At 36.0% G+C, this 20017-nt stretch overlaps 1 long non-coding RNA gene across 1 annotated transcript; it reads left to right on the forward strand.

Moving 5' to 3' along the window:
- The first annotated feature begins 661 nt into the window (after window positions 1–661).
- Window positions 662–18915, forward strand: LOC141276046 (uncharacterized). The gene is made up of 3 exons (XR_012324919.1): window positions 662–726; window positions 8634–8776; window positions 18184–18915. It is a non-coding gene; the product is annotated as an uncharacterized lncRNA (long non-coding RNA).
- The last annotated feature ends 1102 nt before the right edge of the window (window positions 18916–20017 follow it).

Consider the following 20017-nt stretch of genomic DNA (forward strand, 5'->3'; position numbering starts at 1 on the left):
GCATTTCCCTGAAATCACCTAGACAGATCTGGGTGGTACATTTTGTTTGTCTGGACTTGTAGTGGCTAAGGACAAAAGGCCAGTAGCTAATTTGACAGTTTGACTGCACAGTGACAAAATGTCAGCCTATTCCAACCAGATGAATGAGAAGAGCAAAGTAAACTTTCAAGTTTTCATCCCATTTGGTGAAAAATCCACCTTATATTCAGAAAGTCAGAGACCATTTTTCTTTTTCCAAGAGAGAAATGAAAGGTAATCCACAGGAGAATAAGCAATCTGGGTCTCATAGTTTAAAAAATTACTTTCCTTTCATGGACAGACTCTAATTAAATGTGAACAAATTTTTTAATTTAAAAAGTTGTGAAACTTTTAATTTTGTTTTCCTAATATTTGGAGCTAGCAGCAATTGTTGGTTAAATCCTCTACTTTAGGATATTATATCCACATTATGTCTTGCTTTTTGAGTTTTTCTTCAGAAAAACAAATACCTTTTCCTACACCTTATTATTTTTTTCTTTTGGAAGTTCTTGATTATACATTCTGGCTTTTAAATAAATATTCACATGATTCATAATAGGTAAATTTTGATTCAGAGACTGACCATCTGAGAATTTTTTTCAACTGTGGATTTATATAGTTAGAAGTTTCTTTAAAGATCACCAAAGGCAAAACTGTACTTTTAGGGATGAACATCGTGAAGCCCCAAGAGCTGAAGTGACTTTGAAGGTGAGAGTTAATGTGTAGCGTTCCTGGGACCAGACGTGGTGCCTCTACGTTGCACAACTAGGGTGGTTGCTTTGGATGTGCAGGGTAACGTCTGAGATGACACACAGCAGACCTGACAAAACCAGACCCCCGCTTCTGAGACCAGTTCTCTTCTACAGTAGGTGGTATGCAGGAGCCATCCTCCTGAGTTAAAGCACACAAGCCAGCCATCTTCCTTGCACAAATCTGGAATGTGTAATTGATTTACCCTTTATGGAATCGGTACTTACACACATGCTGATGGTTATCAGTAGGTACCCAAAAATAGGGTTCTAAATTTTTGAGCCACAAAATGAGCAAATAAAGGAAGTGTGGGTAGGCGCTAATTATCTAAATTTAAAACTTCTACTTTCAGAAACTTCTGTGTTAAACTCCGTGCTTCAGCTATGCCAGCAATAAGTAAGAGGCTACGTTTTTTGTCATGGTTTGCCATGTTGTGATTTCCCAGAGGGCAGAAGGTGATATTTTTTAGAGATGAGGCAACTATTTGCATAATACTCTTTGCCAAGCACTCTGCCCTCCTTCAAGATGAGGAGTGTTTTATGCAATTAACTGTTATCAGCTATTGTGTATGACTCATTCCCTCTGAAAGAAGATAAAACAAGGGCACAGGAAGAATCTCTGAAATGATTCACAGGTTTGAAGTGCAATAGGGAATTCAAATATCAATCCGAGTGTTTCCTAGTGGGAAACAGGCATTTAGACCTTGTCAAGTAGAAAAGTGATTCATAGGAAAAATAAAAGTTATTTTAAGAAAAAATATAAAAGCAGAAGAAAGGAGCCGAATATATTACTTTCTTCAAGGTTAGAGAGGGCACTATTGGATTGATATATATCAGATTCTTGTTGGTTTTTCTTTTCCCAGAATCTTGATATCAGCACTTTAAAAGGGTCTAAAATTCAATTGGAGAGAAAGCATTCAAGTAAAGATGCATTATAGTAGGCTGCCCAGTCCAAAAGCATTTCAGATTTAATGTGAAGCTAATAGTTCTTTACTGGTTGGGTTTTTCAAATGATATCCCATCTTTACAGTAGTCTTTAAATTCCTGAATTGAAGTTTCCTTCAGCTTCTTCTACTGCTACTGTCCCTGAAACTCAGTTATCATATGTGGTTGGGGTATTTGCCCATCTCTTTAGTATTTTTTTGAAAGAACTGGAAAATATATGGAATTGTAACATCTATTAGATTTAGTTTTTACTGTCATAAGTTTCACTTTTAGTGAGTATAGTTAAAAGTATTTTCTACATGTCCCATAGAAATACTTACAAGGAGAGGAATATATTAACCATGGACATTCAATAATATTTATGTGCTAATTTATCAACTACTCTTTAATGAGAAATTCAGAGACAAAAAACTAAATTATCCAGAACTCATTTTCCCCCAGAAATCATGTCTTCACCTCTAACATACTGATCTTAATAAGAGTGATTCTGCCCTGCCTCTTTATCTCTGTTTCTCCTAATATAATTATAGATTTTTTCAAATTAATGTATTATTGATATTATGTGTTCTTTTATAGCTAGTATTCTAATATAGCAAATAAAAAATTGATGAAAAATTCAAAGCCCTCACATTGTTGTTCATAAAAAATAGCATAAGTCCTTTCTTTAGCAATGAATACAATTAAATGGAATTACTTTCCTCAAGCTGGTATCACTGGACATACAAAAATAAAAACCTTTATATTTTATACTAACCATTTATAATTCTTATAATTCTTATCAGGAGCTTTTCTACTGATACTCCATGGTCTCTTAGGGCTGAAAAGGGGTTTTTGAGCTTCATTTTTAGGTTGTAAACTTTCCATAAGCAGGGATTCTCCAGATTATTGAATTTGTACTTTTGCACTTTAATATTTAAACTTTTAATAAAATATTAAATGCACTTGGTTAAAGATCAACGAGTAGAAAAGTTTATATCTGTTAGTAATGTTTACAACTCTGAGTACACAAACGCCAACTACAAGTGGTTTAAACCCTGAGAATGTAGATTTTCTTTCTTCCTTCCCTCCATTCCTTCCTTCCTTCCTTCCTTTCTCCCTCCCTCTCTCCCTTCCTTCCTTCCTTTTCTTTCTTCTTTCTTTCTTTCTTTCTTTCTTTCTCTCTCTGTTTCTTTCTTTTTCTTTTTTTTCTTCCTTCCTTCCTTTCTTTCTTTCTTCCTTCCTTCCTTTCTTTCTCTCTCTCTCTCTCTCTCTCTTTCTTTCTTTCTTTCTTCATGAGAATTGAAAGTGTAACCACAGGGTGGACTAACAAGTACAAGCTGTCATGGTGGCCCAGACTCTTTTTCTGATATGACATGTTCATTGGGTTGTTTTTTTTAATAAAGTGATCTTTTTGGCCCATAGCTAAAAATCCTAGGTAATTTAAAATCAGATATCCCTCCTATGGGATAAGTAATATGAAAATTCAAACATCTATCTCTTTACTCCACAAAGAAAGGCAATGAAATAATACTGGGATACAAGAAGAGTTGGGGAAATGGAGGAAGCATCGCATCCCAAGCTTCCCTCAACACCTCCAGAAGGATAATCCACTTTGTAACCAAGCAGGACCATACGGGGCCTTCCCAGAATAGATCCCTACCCATGTCCTCCACTTGCCTTTTGTCTGTAGAAAAACTTGAGTCAAAGAATAAATTTAATCAGAGAAGTGAGAAAATGCAGAAAGAAAGAAAAACAGTCAAGAAAGACAAAATAATAATACTTTAGCCATTAAACAAAGTCAAGGACCTTTAGTTCTTCCTCAAGGACTACAGATAGTATTCTGAGCCATGTCCTTTGAGCCGTGTTGCAGATACTGAAACCCCCTCCAGGTGGAAGAAGTTAACTGTATGCTGCCCATAGGCACGTAGACCCCAGACCAGCTGGAACCAAAAGGTTGATGATACTGACTTCCGATTACCTCACCACCAGCCAATCAGAAGAATATCCACGAGCTGATCACACACCCCACAATCCCCTTCCCTCACCCTGTCTTTATAAACCTTTCCTGAAAGCCCTCGGGGGAGTTTGGGTCTTTTAAGTGCTAACTGCCCTGGGCTCCTTGGTTGGCGCCCTGCAATAAAGATATTCTTTTCTACTTTTCACCCAAAACTCTATCTCCGAGATTCAATTCAGTGCCGGTGTACAGAGGCTGTGTTTCAGCAACAATTATCAAACAATATCTACCCACAGTCTGTTTTGCCAATATAATTTTGATTCTACTTCATTCTCAATTAAACAACAAGAGTGATCTTTTAAGAACAAAGCAGATCATGACTTAAGTCATTCTGAATTTCTCACGATGCTCCAGCTCCTCCTGGTCCGGCCCCCTCACATCTGACCTCACTCCACTTGCTTTGTTTCAGCCCCACTTTGCGCCAGCCACCCCTGCTTTCTCACTTGGACACACTGTTCTTACCTCGCTGTCTGGCTGTTCCCTCCTCTATCATGTTCCTGTTGATGTCTTGACTGCTCTCCTTTCTCTTTCTTCAGGTCATTATTCAAATCTTGCTTCTCAGAGAAGCCTTGCCTCACTGCCCTGTCTACAAGAGCCGCACACCCAAGCCCACCACGTCCCACCACTCTTCTTGCTTCTGTTTTAATCCTTAGGACTTATACAGCATTCTTCATATTGAAATTTTTTGCCACCTGGAGCAAAACCTAAGTTTTCTGAAGGCAGGGCTTTCTGTCTCTTTGTTCAGGGTGGTAACTCTGGCAGAGAGAACAGTTCCTAATTTGGGAACTTCCCAGGATTTGGGCAAATTGGGTTTTGTTTTAGGGTCTCTGGCAGTGTGCAAGGTGAAGGCAGCATAGCAACTAAGATTCGTTGCTAAGAGACAAAATATTTTGTACTATATGTGGTTTTCCTTTTTCAGATAAGGCTATATATTGATGTTTTACATTTTTCTCTCTGGTGTTGAATATTATGTGTGTTTAGGGAATGCTTAGATTCATCTTCAGATAGGAAAAATAGTCAGGCTTATTAGCTATTTGAGTCATGGTCTCAGGGCTGATTAACCAGGGTTGGAGTACTGGCTTTGCTACCCTTTCTCTTTCCAATCATCCCACCCAATTTCCATCACTGCCTACCCAAAAGAGGAGCCAACCAAGGCAATGTCAGGGTTTCCTCAATTTATTTTTAATTAAATCTATGGCAGACTTTAGAAGAGGACTTGGATGTGTTCTCTATATTTTCTTTCAATTTGATATAAGTAATAATAAGGATAATAGTAATAATAAATTCTAACACAGTGTTTGCTGAGAGTCAGATACTTGTCTGTTTAACATTAACTCATTTAATGTTCAGCACAATCCTATAGAGTTCGTACTATTTTTACTCCCATTTTGTATATGAAGGCTTGATGTACAGAGAGTTACTTAACTTGCCCAAGGTCACAATCAAATTGCAAGAGCTAGGAATTGCCCCCAAGCAGTCTGGCTCCAGAGTGGATGCCCTTAACCACCCTTAGACTATCATGTCTTTATTGCCTCTGACCCATGACTCTTTTTTAATGTGTGTTTGTGAAATTATGAACTTCTTTTGGTTTCAGTAATAGTCTCATATTCTTATTTTATTGTAGTTTTTGATTCATCAGTAATATATCTTAAATTTTAATAAGTATCATTTAGGCACCTATTACCATTATGCTCATTTTAAAATGTATTAATAAAATACATTTACTACTTCTGGGAAAACTCTCCTTTGGCGATTCTGTGTTATACTTTAAGCAAACACTAGATTCTGTTTGCTAGTATGTTATATGGAATTTTGCACATATTTTCCATTGGTCTGTGAGCTTTCTTTTTAGGTAACATCTTTTCTTAAAGTCCTGTATTAATGTTATATTTAACTTTTCACCTGTTCTCTGTGTTCTGGAGTGTAGAGTAGTTAAAACCCATAGGAAATATTTTTCCTTGAAGTTGTGAACGTTTTACTTATGAGTAAATCTCATATTGACTGCTTATCCAACCACTTGTCCTAAAGCCTGGTAAGACGCTTACCTCATAATTCCTGGGAAAATGCCACATTTTCTCATTCCTTCATTCCTATCTATATGCAAATCCCTCAGTTTTGAATTTAGTTTCTGTCCTTCTGTGTTTGCTTAATTCATTTGTGATAAAACACTAACTCTTGGCTTCTGTTCTCAGTTCTGTGAAGGCAAAGTTGATACGCTTTCTCAAAATGACAGACAGTATATTTTGTCCAAAGTGCATACTCTGTAAATGCAGGAGGGGAAGAAGGATAAATTGAGTGAGACAGAATGAAAATTTAACCATTTAAGATCTTAGATAATTTTATAATACACTATAATTTGTACAATATTTTCTGTATCATGTAGATTTTCCTATTACCAATTCAATCACTTCTTAATTTATAAAAGTTCCATGTTGTGTTTTGCTTTATCTTAAGGAGTATTATTTTTTGTTTCAAATGCTCATTTTTATAGAATCATATGTATGTAGTGTATGTGTCTCTAGCAGAAGCATGAACAAAATATGACAGTCCTAATGTTTGGGGACTGGAATTTAAGTGACTTTTTCTACTATAAGAATGTAACAGATTTATAAACAATTTTTAAAAATTATTCAGAAGAACAAGGTTAAAAATCCAATGATCCTGTGAATTTAATAACAAAACTGGTACCATTTTTGACAAGACTTTATGTAGATATATGTGCTCATTTTCTTGGGTAAATACCTAATATAGATTTGTTGGGTCAGGGTAAGTGTACTCTTCATTTTAGTAGAAACTACCAAAGAATATTCCAAAGTGGTTGTGCCGTTTTTCACTCACACCAGCGATATTGCTCCACGCCCTCCCCTCTTGGTAATGAGTCTATTTAATTTTAGCTATTCTAGTGAGGAGCGAAAATATTTCATTTTGCTTTTATTTGCATTTTTCTGATAATTAAAGATGTTGAACACCTTTTCACATGCTTATTGGCCCTTATCTATCCTACCTAAAATATGTCCATTAAAGTTTTTGCGCATTTTTATTCAGTTTTGTCTTTCACATTTGTAGCAATTCTTTGTACATGCTTGATATGAGTCCTTAGTCAGATTAAAATATAGTGATTATGTTCTACCTGTCTGTGGATTAACTTTTCATTCTCTTTAACTATGATTTTCAATGAGCAAAAAATTTAATTTTAATGAAATCCATTTTGTGCATTTGATTCTTCAAAGTAGGATTTTTAGATTTGTCAATTTCCTTAGGCAACAGATTCTAGTTTTTCAGTCAAGTCTAGTCTAAGTATCTAGTCTAAGTATCACTGTGAAGATATTTTGCAGATATAAGTGAAGAAAATTATTCTGGAAAATCAAGGTGGGCCTGACTGAATCAATTAGGTTTTAAAAGCAGGGCAGATGTAGTTGGGAAGAGAGCAAGAGAAAGAGAGAGAGAGAGTCCTTTTCCTATGTTTTCTTTTCGAAACTTTATAGTTTTAGTTTGTACATTTAAGCTTATGATCTATCTTACAATAATTTTTTGTGTATGTTGTGAGATAATGAGTGAGGTTAATTTTTTTCCCTCATTTGAATATTCACTTTTTCTAGTAACATTTATTGAAAAGTCTTTTAATTCTAATTGGATTATCTTATCATCTTTATCAAAAAACCAATTATCAAATACATTTGGGTTGATATCTGGAGATTCTACTCTGTTTTATTTCTCTACTTTTTCAAACTTTATTCCAATTTATATTGTCATAATTACTGTAGCTTTATAGTAAATCTTGAAACCATGCTGTTTAAGATTTTCAATCTTGGTTTTTCTTTTTCAAGATCTTGGCTATTCTAGATGCTTTCTACTGTATATAAATTTTAGAATCATGTCAAATTCTACAAGTGTACAATAATATTTAAATTCATTGTGTACAAATTTAGAGAAATAGTGAAATGCTGTTATGAATAACAAAATATTTATCTTAAAATATTCCATATAATGATTAATCTTTGATTCTTACAATAAATTGTGTTTTCAATGACCTAATCTACTTATCTATCTATATCTATCTATCTATCTATGAATTTTATGGCTTTTCTTATAAAAAGCTCAAGTAAATGAGTTAGGAGTGAATTTTGTTCTTGCTGTTTTTGCTTGTTTTAATAACTTTAGAACCAGCTTTCTCCACGTTTGCCCATTTGATCTTTTAAAACTCATTTTGCTACCACAGCTTATAATTTAAATTAAATTGTCTAAATGTGAATTTTCCTGCTTTGCTTCTCTAGTAATTTCTTTGATATTAAAATTATGCTTGTCACTTAGATATCTTCAGGGATCTGCCCTAAAAGGAATACATTAGTGAGACTGTCCAATATAGCATCTATGATTTTTTTGAAAATTGATTTTATTCTACTAGGGAGACAATAGACTTTATAACTGAGTAAAATTTAGAAATTAATGATTTTGAACTTCTAGCATCAAATTTTTACCTTAAACAGTCAATTAAATTGTTACCATTAATATAAGTTCCATATAAGATCGGATTTTTGTTTGCTTTGTCTATTCCTATATGCCAAGCACTTAGCTCAGCTCCTGGCATATTGGGGGATGAATATTTGTAAAATAAATAAATGAAATCTACCCTGATTCATTTTTAATGTTCAACGTTTTAGTAATCTCATGTATAGTTATTTCACTAAAAGAGAAATTACTTAAGATTTTACAGGGCATTTATGCTTAATAGAATGCAGAAACTGTTTGATGGGCATTAAATCCATTTACCTTTCCTTCTGAGTTCATAGCTAGACTACTTTTCTTAGCCTCTCTTACAGTTAAATGTGATTGTGTGATTCATGTCAGGCCAACAATTGCAAGTGGAACTAATTAGTGCCACTACCATGCCTGATCATATATTCTTCTGATTGCTCTCTTCCCTGTAGGCTGGATTGAAAGGGAATGCCCAGTGACACCATGGAAACCATATGCTGAAGACGGCAAAGATTGCATTATTAGCCTGGAACCCTGAATGGCTTCATGGAGTAGAGAGTCCCTCTCCCTCACACCATCTCTACTTAGACTTTATGTGAGTAAGAAATAAATACCTAATATTGCTGCACTACTGAGATTTGGCAGTATTGTTTGTAACAGTAGTTAGATTTATCTCGATTAATACAAAAGTGTTATCTTAAAGTGAAGTGCTGCCATGACAAAAATCTAAATGTGTGTCATTGACTTGATAATTTGGAGGCAGGAAGTAATGAAAGTGATGTAAAAAGGTAGATGGCATTGCTGGTGGGAAAGCAAAATTGTACATTCACTTTGGAAGACAGTTTGTCAGTTTCTTACAAAACAAAATATATTCTTATTTTATGATCTAACAAGCATGCTGCTTAGTATTTAGAGTTGAAAATTTATGTCTGTACAAAAACCTGGACACAGGTGTTTATATTTATAGAAGCTTTGTTTTTGAAAGCAACCAAGATGTCCTTCAGTAGGTGAATGGATAAATAAAAGTATGATACATCCAGAAAATGGAATAATATTTAGCTCTAAAAAGAAATGAGCTATCAAGCCAGGAAAAGACATGGTGGAAACTTAAAGGCATATTACTAAGTGAAAGAAGCCAACATCAAAAGACTGCAAACTGTGGAGTCCCAACTATATAACATTCTGGAAGAGATAAAACTATGGAGCCAGTAAAAAAATCAGTGGTTGCCAGGGGTTGGGGGAGAGAGGGATGAACAGACAGAGCACAGAGGATTTTTAGGACAGTGAAACTATTCTGTATGATAATCCAGTGGTGGATACATATTATTATACATTGTTGAAAGTCAGAGAGTGTACAATATCAAGAGTGAGCCCTAATGTAAATAGTTATGGACTTTGGATGATAATAATGTGTCAATTCAGGTTCACTGATTACAACAAATGTAGCACTTGGGGCCAGATATTGATAGTGAGGGAGGTTTGTGTGTGTTGATGGGTGGTGGGAGGGTGAAGGGAGGGATGATAATATGGAAACTCTCTGTACTCTCCACTTAATTTTGCTGTGGACTTAAAACTTCTCTATAAAATTGTATATTAAAAAAAAGGTAGAATGATGGAAAGCCATATTCTGTAGTGGCAAAAGAGTTAGAAAATTGTTACCTGTGATAATATGGAAGGCCAACCATAAGTGTATTCATTTGCTAGGGCTGCTGTAACAAAATACCACAAATAGTGTGACTTACATAACAGAAATGATTGTCTCATAGTTCTGGAGACTAGAAGTTCAAGATCAAGGTGTTGTCAGAGTTGATTCCTTATGAGGGGTGTGAAGAAGAATCTGTCTTATGCTTTTCCTCTAGCTTCTGATGGTTTGCTGACCATCTTTACTCTTCTGTGACTTGTGGAAGCACCATCCAATCTTGGCTTTCATCTTCATATAGTGTTCTCCTTGTGTGTATGTCTCTGTGTCTTAATTTTCTCTTTTTATAAGAACACCAGTTATATTGGATTAGGGGCCCACCCTATCTAGTAAGCCCTCAACTTAATGATTTACATCTATTTCCAAATAAGATCACATTCTGAGGCACTGGGGGCAAAGCCTTCAATGTATGAATTTTGTGGGAACACAAGTCAACTCATAATACCTGTCAAACCTAGAACTGTAAGAGGACAAATTTAAACAGAATATTTGTAGTGCATTTTGGTTGATATTAGTTGAGTGTAACAAGGAAATGATGAAAAACATGGGCTTAAGTAACCATTGGCTGGTGTAGGCAAAAAAGGTTGTGAATAGAGTGATTCCAGAAATATGGGGCTTCAAAGAGTTAGAAAAACCACAAACAGTAGGAAGTAAGATTGAAATAACTTTGATTGACAAAGATCTTCCCACTCAAGCTTGAATTTCTCAAGACTGCTGCTATAAAGTTAAAGAGAATGGAATAGAGCAAGGTGGTAAAAACCAGTTTGAGCTTGACAATTATTTCTAGGGGAAAAAAAACACCTTTAAGTGTGGTTATTGGCAAATGAAATGATTAAAAATATACACATCAGAAGACTATTAAGCAGTTGATGAAATGAGACCAATTTTTTTAAAGGTTTTGACCATTCAAGTTCTAAAACAAATTTTAGACTGTCAAATATGCACAAGTAGGAAGTAGACTATGAAAGCTATATAGCTCACAAGCAGGGCAAAGTTTTCAAAACCAACTTCAGATGTGTCCATGAAGGAAAATGGACACAAAGAAGCTCACGTAAGGCGGATTCAGTGGCCACAGAGAACAATGGACATGGGATCTTATTCCTTCCAGAGAGCAGAACTGGAGTCATTTAATGAACTCTTCCTGGGCCCAGGAACTTCACAAGGCTTGCCACAATACTTCCAAGTTACTATCTCCTGACATTACTGTGTCTTTCTGTTGCTTCTTTCTGATTGTGAGTTTCTATAGCTCTGTTTGTTCTTATTGGTTATATGGGAGGGTAGGAGTGGGGCCGTGTTGCCATTTTTATTTTATAGATCACCATAGCATGGATCACAGCTGGACATAAGTAAAGGAAAGTGAATTGTGTGAAAATCCTAGTCTTGTACATCTCAGGAGATAGAGCTAAGGCTTTCTCTTTGGGCAGTAGGTGGCTGTGTTTTATCAGAAGATGAACACCAGTATGTGGTCACTGGAAGTACTATCCATGACAGAGTCCAGCTGGTTTTTCACTCAATTCTTTCCTCCTGGGCGCAAAGCTATAATTCAATTTCCAGCCACATTTGCAGTTAAGTATAACTACATGACTAAATTCTGGCCACTTCCATGTCTAGACAATAAACATCACTTGCATGACTTTCTGTCTTCTCATTTTTCACTTGCTTGTTGTGTGTCAATGCTAAGGACCCCTTTGAAAGCCATGGGCTGAATATTGTTCAAGACTCCATCAGCTTGCCTCCTTGAATGGCTTGAGCAATCTCCACCCCTTCATGCCAATTAGTTTTACAAAAGTAAGACATAAATTTTTTTAAAGGCATTTTATTTTATTTTATTTTACTTTATTATTTTATTTTTTTATTTTGACTGCATTGGGTCTTTGCTGCTGCGCGCGGGCTTTCTCTAGTTGCGGTGAGCGGGGGCTACTCTTTGTTGTGGTGCGCGGGCTTCTCATTGCGGTGGCTTCTCTTGTTGCAGAGCATGAGCTCTAGGCACGTGGGCTCCAGTAGTTGTTGCATGTGGGCCTTAGTAGTTGTGGCACGAGGGCTCGGTAGTTGTGGCCCACGGGCTTTAGAGCGCAGGCTCAGTAGTTGTGGCGCACAGGCTTAGTTGCTCCACTGCATGTGGAGTCTTCCCGGACCAGGGCTCGAACCCGTGCCCCCAGCACTGGCAGGTGGGTTCTTAACCACTGTGCCACCAGGGAAGCCTCAGGGAAGCCCCCTCTTCACTCTCTCCTGAAACTGATTTTCAAGGTGGTGGCTTCTCACAATTCCCAAGACTTCAAAGAGAGGGTGAGTAGAACAAGCAGCATTCTCCACTTCTGCATTTGGTCCTGAAACTGTGGTTAATATTCATGACTTCCCTCCTCTGCATCCTTCCAGTTTCTCCTCACCCTTATCCAATAGTTCTGCTAGTGTTGCCTGCTTGCACATGGATACACCAACATGATGGGTCTGAATTACTGATTACCATGACCCTGTCATACCATGGCTGCTTCAATTGCTCATTCTGGCAATAATCAGGCAAAAACTAGCAGGAGGCATCCAGCATGTAACTAGAGTTCTAGGCGAACTCCCCCACTGCTCCATTATATAATTGTACCTCTCTTCTTATGCTAATAAATATGAATTACCACTGCTAGTATATTAGCTCCTTTCTTTGCCTGCTGAATATTAAGTAAAGAAACCAGGATGAGTACTCCAAAGTAACCATGCAACAACGTAGCTACTACCTGGTATAAATGTCCCACCCCTAGGGACAAAGACCGCTAATTCAGCAGAGCCTAAAGGTGTTGTGATGGTTAATTTTACATGTTGACTTGACTGGGTTAAGGGATGTCCAGACAGCTGGTAAAACATTATTTCTGGATGTGTCTGTGAGGGTGTTTCCGGAAGAGATTAGTATTTGAGTCAGTAGACTGAGTAAAGAAGATTACCCTCACCAGTGTGGGCAGACATCATCCAATCCATTGAGAGCCTGAATAGAACAAAAAGACAGAGATATGGCTTATTCCCTCTCTCTCCTTGAGGAGGTACACACATACTCTGCTCTCAGACTTTGATGGTCCTGGTTCTCAGGCCTTTGGACTCAGACTGAATTAAACCACTGGTTTTCCTGGTTCTCCAGCTTGCAGGTGGTATATTGAGGCATATCCCAGCCTCCGTAACAGCGTGAGCCAATTCCTTCTGTGATATCTATCTGTCTATCTATCTATCTATCTATCTATCTGTCATCTATCTATCTATCATCTATCTATCTATCTATCATCTAACTATCTATCTATCTATCATCTCCTATTGGTTCTGTTTCTCTGGAGAACGCTGACTAATACAAATTTTCTTCCCAAGCTGACACCAATAACTCTGCTTTTAAAAGATCAATTCATTATGTACACAAGCAAACAGGTACTGGCTGGTATGGTATATGAATGGATTTCATTGCCATCTGTCCATGGTTGCAATTCTTTTACCATAAAGAGAGTCACTTAAGTTGAGGCAATATTCATAAATTCATATTCACATTCATAAATCAGACACTGTGAGTTCTTGGATAGTAAATCGTACTGCCTCCCAAAGCTGCAGTCTTGGTAATTATTCCATATGTGGAATATATATCAATTTCAATTAAAAAATATTGCTGTACATGTCAAAACTATTTCTACCATCAAGAAAATAAATGTTTAAATAACAAGAGATAGATTATGTATTATAAGTGTTTCCTTCTTTTGCCCGTGAACACTTCTTTAATTAGAATCAGCTGACAGACATTAATATAAACACCAAAATGCATGCTCAGATTAATGAAAACAATAAAGCAACTCACTGGTTAATGAACTGATGCATGAAATTATCATAATTATATCACTATGGAATCTTAAGCTTCTTAACACATAAGAAATAGAAAAATGATTTTAAGAATTATAAAAGGCCATGTTGCAGTAAGGAACACATGCATATGTGATCATGGACTACAAAGTATAAGTCTACCAGAGCGTTTCTTAAGAAAAATGTCATTGTCTAATATCCAATGTGTTTATATACTTAAAGTTATTTTGTAAGCAACTCTCGAGCTCTCCAAAGTATAGTGCACACCATTTTCAAATATCACAAGAAAGTTTTTATATTCATTTGTTCAATACATTAAAAAATCACAAACATAGGTATTTTTCTAAATATGTCCTTATTTTGACAATAGATTTTAAGGTTCTTCCATTATATCAGTCCTTCTGAAATAAATTTATAATTCAGTGCAATTCCAATAAACATTTTTTTAAATTAAACTGTTTTTTCAATTTATGTGGAATGCTAAAGATGTTGTTTTACCATATGTTGTTGTAGATTAAAAGTGCTTAAGGCTATGTGACATTGGTCCATGGATATAAAAATAGTTGAATGGAACAATCAAGAGCCTAGAAATAGACATATGAATACATGGAGGTATGGTGTGTGACACCTGGCATTGCATACAAGTGGGAAAGAATGGATCAAACAATAAATGTTTCTGAAGCATGGGAAAATAAGTGTTGTTTTTACCTCACACCATCCAGAAAAATCAATTCCTTGTGAATCAGAGACTTTAATGTGTAAATAAAACCTTAGAATTTTTTTGAAGCAAATTTGAGGGGCAGGAGGAATTAGTGCTGTAATTTCATGGTAAAGAGAAAAGTCTTAAGCTATATATTTTTATGCACAAGCCATTGGGGAGAAAATTAATGAAATTTTTCTAAAGGAAAAAAATTACGTTCATCAAAAGACAAGATACAAAATTTAAAAGAACGAAAGAGTGGGAGAAAGTACTTAAAATGAATGCAGTTTCTAAATATTAAAAGAAAAGCATCATCCTACTCTTCAATTAGAAAAAGACTCAATGTTATGAATAGGTAATTCCCGGAAAGGGGGAAACGCAGTGTAGATTAAAAGCACATGACAAAAGTCTGACAAATCGAAAAAACACTTAGGAAGCAGAACAATAGTTGCCTTTACTGAACTGTAGTGGAAGTATAAACTGGTAGAACACTGCTGGAGAGAAATCTGGCAGTATTTAGTGAAATTAATCATGTATATACCATATAATGCAGCTATCGTCCTATTCTATGACATATAACTCAGAAAAGGCTATCACACATCCCTAGAGGGACATATATGAACATATTTGTCAGAATATTATTTATCATAGTGAGGTCAGTAGACAAGCTAAATAGCTAGCTGTATTAGTTTGCTAGGGCTGCTCTAACCAAGTACCACACTGGGTGGCTTACATTACAGAAATGTATTGTCTCACAGTTCTGGAGGCTAGAAGTCCCCAATCAGGGTATCCACAGGATGGCTTCCTTCTGAGAACTGTGAGGGAGGATCTGTCCCATGCCTCTCTTCTAGTGTCTGGTGGTTGCTGGTAATCTGTGGCATTCCTTGGCTTTGTAGAATCATCCCCTGCTCCATCTCCATAAAATGTTCTACCCATGTGTGTATCTCTGTGTCCAAACATCCCCTTTTATAAAGATATAAAACATATTTGATTAGAGCCCACCCTAATGATCTCATCTTAACTTGGTTAAATCTGCAACAACCATATTTCCAAATGAAGCCACTTTTTGAGGCTCAGGACTTCAATGTATCTTCTTTTTGGGGACGCAATTTAACCCAGAACACTACCAATAGGGATATAAGTGACTAAAACATAGAAGACGTTTCAAAGGAGTGCTAATGTTGATTAAAAATATAATATTGAGCTTGAAATGCTAAAAATGGTCAATAGCCCAATACCACTTCAAGCAAAATTTTAAAAATACACAAACAGTACACTACATATTTTATAAATATTTATGTATTTTATAACAACGTGCACCACAGCCATATATCAAAACATTAGAGAAATACAAAGAGTGTAAAGAAAGGTGTGCCCAAAGTAAGAATGAAGGGGATAATAAAATGAGGTTAAATAATTAAATTAGATTAAAAGTAAAATATAATTAAACACAAAAAGGAACCGATAAATAAAACAAGAACTGGGATTCACAGAATTGGCAAGAATATATCATGTTCAAGGTTCTCTTGTGCATTTAGGTTCAGTCAATTATTTTTATTTACTATCCAAGCCCTTTGCCTACAATTTTGTTATCCACCTTAATATTGCCTCCAATTCAGAGTTCATAAGAGAACCTCTCTTTTGGCTTTAAGTGTTATTTATTTCATTTGCAAATATTTCTTACTACTGTGTGGTGTACCCACAAGGAGTGGCTACAGTAACTAGAGTTATTGGGAATAATCTTTATTTTAGAATATAATAATTTTACTTATTGAACATAATGCATTTCATTTATGATCAATAAAACCTAACCCTCTCTCACTTGCACCTTTTCTTCAATTTTATAACTCCATATTTAAATAAAAACAAAACACACATTATTTTACTTTGTATTGTCAGATTTCTCTCCAGAAGGGCTGTACCAGGTGATACTAACAGTGCACAAAAGTGTCTATATCCCTACGTCTCCTCTTCTGACCCACACTTCCTACAAGTTATTGCTTTTTGAAAAATATAAAATTGTCTACCCATCCCGAATAATTATTGTAAGCAAATGCAACACACACACACACACACACACACATGCTCATACATAATCTCACATTTGGAATCCTTAACATGTTTTTTTCCAATAGTACTTTCCATTTTGTAATTCCATTGACTTTGATTTATTGGAAACACTCACAAAAGACCCAGAGATTGTTACATAAATGGTATTCTGTTAGCAGGTCAACCCTCTTTAGAGTTTGTGAAAGCCGGAAAAGAAGCCTTTAGGCTTATTGCTTTGGGAGTGATTTAACCAAAATGAGTGATGAGTCATAGAGATGATACACTTCTAAATCTCACCAAAGTAAAACTGTGTACTTTTCTTTTTTTAACATCTTTATTGGGGTATAATTGCTTTACAATGGTGTGTTAGTTTCTGCTTTACAACAAAGTGAATCAGTTATACATATACATATGTTCCCATATCTCTTGCCTCTTGCATCTTCCTCCCTCCCACCCTCCCTATCCCACCCCTCCAGGCGGTCACAAAGCACCGAGCTGATCTCCCTGTGCTATGCGGCTGCTTCCCACCAGCCATCTACCTTACGTTTGGTAGTGTATATATGTCCATGCCTCTCTCTTGCTTTGTCACAGCTCACCCTTCACCCTCCCCATATCCTCAAGTCCGTTCTCCAGTAGGTCTGTGTCTTTATTCCTGTCTTACCCCTAGGTTCTTCATGACATTTTTTTTTCTTAAATATCTATTTAGGTCTTCTGCCCACTTTTGGATTGGGTTGTTTGTTTTTTTGTTATTGAGCTGCATGAGCTGCTTGTAAATTTTGGAAATTAATCCTTTGTCAGTTGCTTCATTTGCAAATATTTTCTCCCATTCTGAGGGTTGTCTTTTGGTCTTGTTTATGGTTTCCTTTGCTGTGCAAAAGCTTTGAAGTTTCATTAGGTCCCATTTGTTTATTTTTGTTTTTATTTCCATTTCTCTGGGAGGTGGGTCAAAAAGGATCTTGCTGTGATTTATGTCATAGAGTGTTCTGCCTATGTTTTCCTCTAAGAGTTGGATAGTTTCTGGCCTTACATTTAGGTCTTTAATCCATTTTGAGCTTATTTTTGTGTATGGTGTTAGGGAGTGATCTAATCTTATACTTTTACATGTACCTGTCCAGTTTTCCCAGCACCACTTTTTGAAGAGGCTGTCCTTTCTCCACTGTACATTCCTGCCTCCTTTATCAAAGATAAGGTGACCATATGTGCGTGGGTTTATCTCTGGGCTTTCTATCCAAAACTGTGTACTTTTATATTTAGAAATAAATGAATCACCAGGAAAAGGAGAAATAATAAGTTATTAGAAAAACAGCACTAAAGTTTTTTCCTCTTGTTCAATGAAGACAAAATTCAAACTGTATTCTTAGTAAATGATTTGTAGGTTATACTTAATTTAGAAATAGGATTATAAAGGAACTACACAAACAATAACTTGATAGTTATTAAATGAATCCATGAGTACATGAATGCATATCTTTCATCACAGCAAAGAAGAAAGTAGGCATTCTCTTCTAGTTGCTACTAACTTTTTAAAAACACTTCTCAAAGAATTGCTATGAGAAATAACAGTTCTTTGTGGCTTCACTAGATAGACCTGATTTGCTTCCAACATTTCCCTGAAGTAGCTCAGCCATGTGATTTTCTTTGGAGGGTGGACTGTTAAGTGGTGATGCAGCAGGGCTTTGATGTGTCCTTTTATGTTTCGACTTACCCTTTGTGCCTTTGCTATTGCCATGAGAAGGGCTAGCCCAGGAACTTCTGCCCTTCAGTCTGGGTCTCAGAACAGGATATGGAGTTGAACCCTGATGGACAAGTCTGCAGCTCGAAGCAGAGTCATCCTGCCTAGTCCCACCTCCATCAGCCCCCGCCCATCAGACTCCCAGACTTGTGAGTGACCCCGGTTGAGATCACAGAGCTGCACCAATGGATCTGCAGAGGTATAAGAAAAAATTTCTTACTGCTGTATGCCACTGGGACTTGGGACTGTATGTCTGAAGCAACAACTGTCAGTGGCCATTTACCTTAGAAACTGTGGATATTTTTGGTCTCTAGGTGTGTAGTGAGTTCTTTCATTCTATGATTTCTTATTTTTCTTCATCAAAGGAAAACATTCTTCTATTATTCCTTCAATTTTTATTTCTAAGCCATTACTCCTACCCTCTTAAGGAAATTCAATTGTATTTATGTTGAATTTTTATTCTTTCTTATTATTTGTTATCTCTTCATTGGTCATATTTTAATCTGAATTCTGAATGGTTTTCTTATATATTTCCTCAACATCATTGAATCAATTTTCTATAAGGCAGTTTTAATAGAGTTTTAAAACCTTAATTGTAGGTTTTCTTTTTAATTATGTATTTAAGCTTTCCTTTCCTCAATGTATTATTTCAACATTTTGTTTTTCACTTTTATTTTCCCTTATTTTTGACTGAGAACACAAACTTTAATTTTATGCAATCTTCTGTTTTCCAAAATAAATCCCTATTGATGCATCCTAATGGTCTCATAATTGTTATCGAATTCCTCCTTTTCAGGTTATAAGCTGGGCATGAGCTGAAAGCCTCCCCCTAGTCAAATGTGTGATGTTTATACCTTTGTATGTATCTGCTACCCTAAAGAGAAAACTTCTAGTTTCTATTCTGCTCTTCTTTCTGGCCCATGATGTCCCTTAATATCCCAAAATATAGAACATGCAGAGGGAAAACCTAGCATTCCTGTACAGCAGTTCTCAACACCAGCCTATTAATAAAGCATTTAATGAGTTTTGCACTAAAATTTGCACTTGTCCATCTGTTAGTTACAGATGCTTTATTTTCCTGAAACAGCTATTTAACAAATGTCGTTTTAAAATAAATGAAAAAATAAATATGTCAGGGAGTTTCCAATTTGACTTATGAAATAAAAAGCTATTTTATTTCTTGAAGTTTCTTTCACTCTTTAGCAGTCATTTCTCCCAGGAAAACTGTGGTATTTCCCCTGCAGCCATTTCTGCAAATTCTTTGAGAATAAGCTATCAATATCTCCATTTCTTAGTTATTCTGTTTTCTTAGTCCTTATCACACATAAGCCAGAAAAAAAATATGTGTTTAACAGAATGGAGCATCATACACATGAAGCTGTTTTATGAAATCTCTATTAAAAATGAATTCTTTAAAAAAAAATGAATTCTTTGAACCTCAAATCAGGATAACAAAATGTGTCATATGTTACTATTGAAAATGAGCTCTCTCTCTCTCTCTCTCTCTCTCTCTCTATATATATATATAAACTGACAGTCTCGGCCAGGAAAAATGTAGATATCATCCGTTTCTCCTCTATATCTTTTCTTAAGTCTTTCCTACCCTGCTCCATGCCCAATAAACTGAGCTGAAACAAAGAATGGATGATTGAGGACAGATGAGTCTAAGGGAGAAATATGCAAATTGACCTTTAAAAATGGCCAGACTGTGAGGATATTTCTATTTCCTAATTAAATAACTAGGGTTGGGCTTCCTTGGTGGCACAGTGGTTAAGAATCCTCCTGCCAATTCAGGGGACACGGGTTCGAGCCCTGGTCTGGGAAGATCCCATATGCC

This window comes from Tursiops truncatus, chromosome 12 (assembly GCF_011762595.2).
Source record: "Tursiops truncatus isolate mTurTru1 chromosome 12, mTurTru1.mat.Y, whole genome shotgun sequence".
Taxonomy (NCBI): Eukaryota; Metazoa; Chordata; class Mammalia; order Artiodactyla; family Delphinidae; genus Tursiops; species Tursiops truncatus.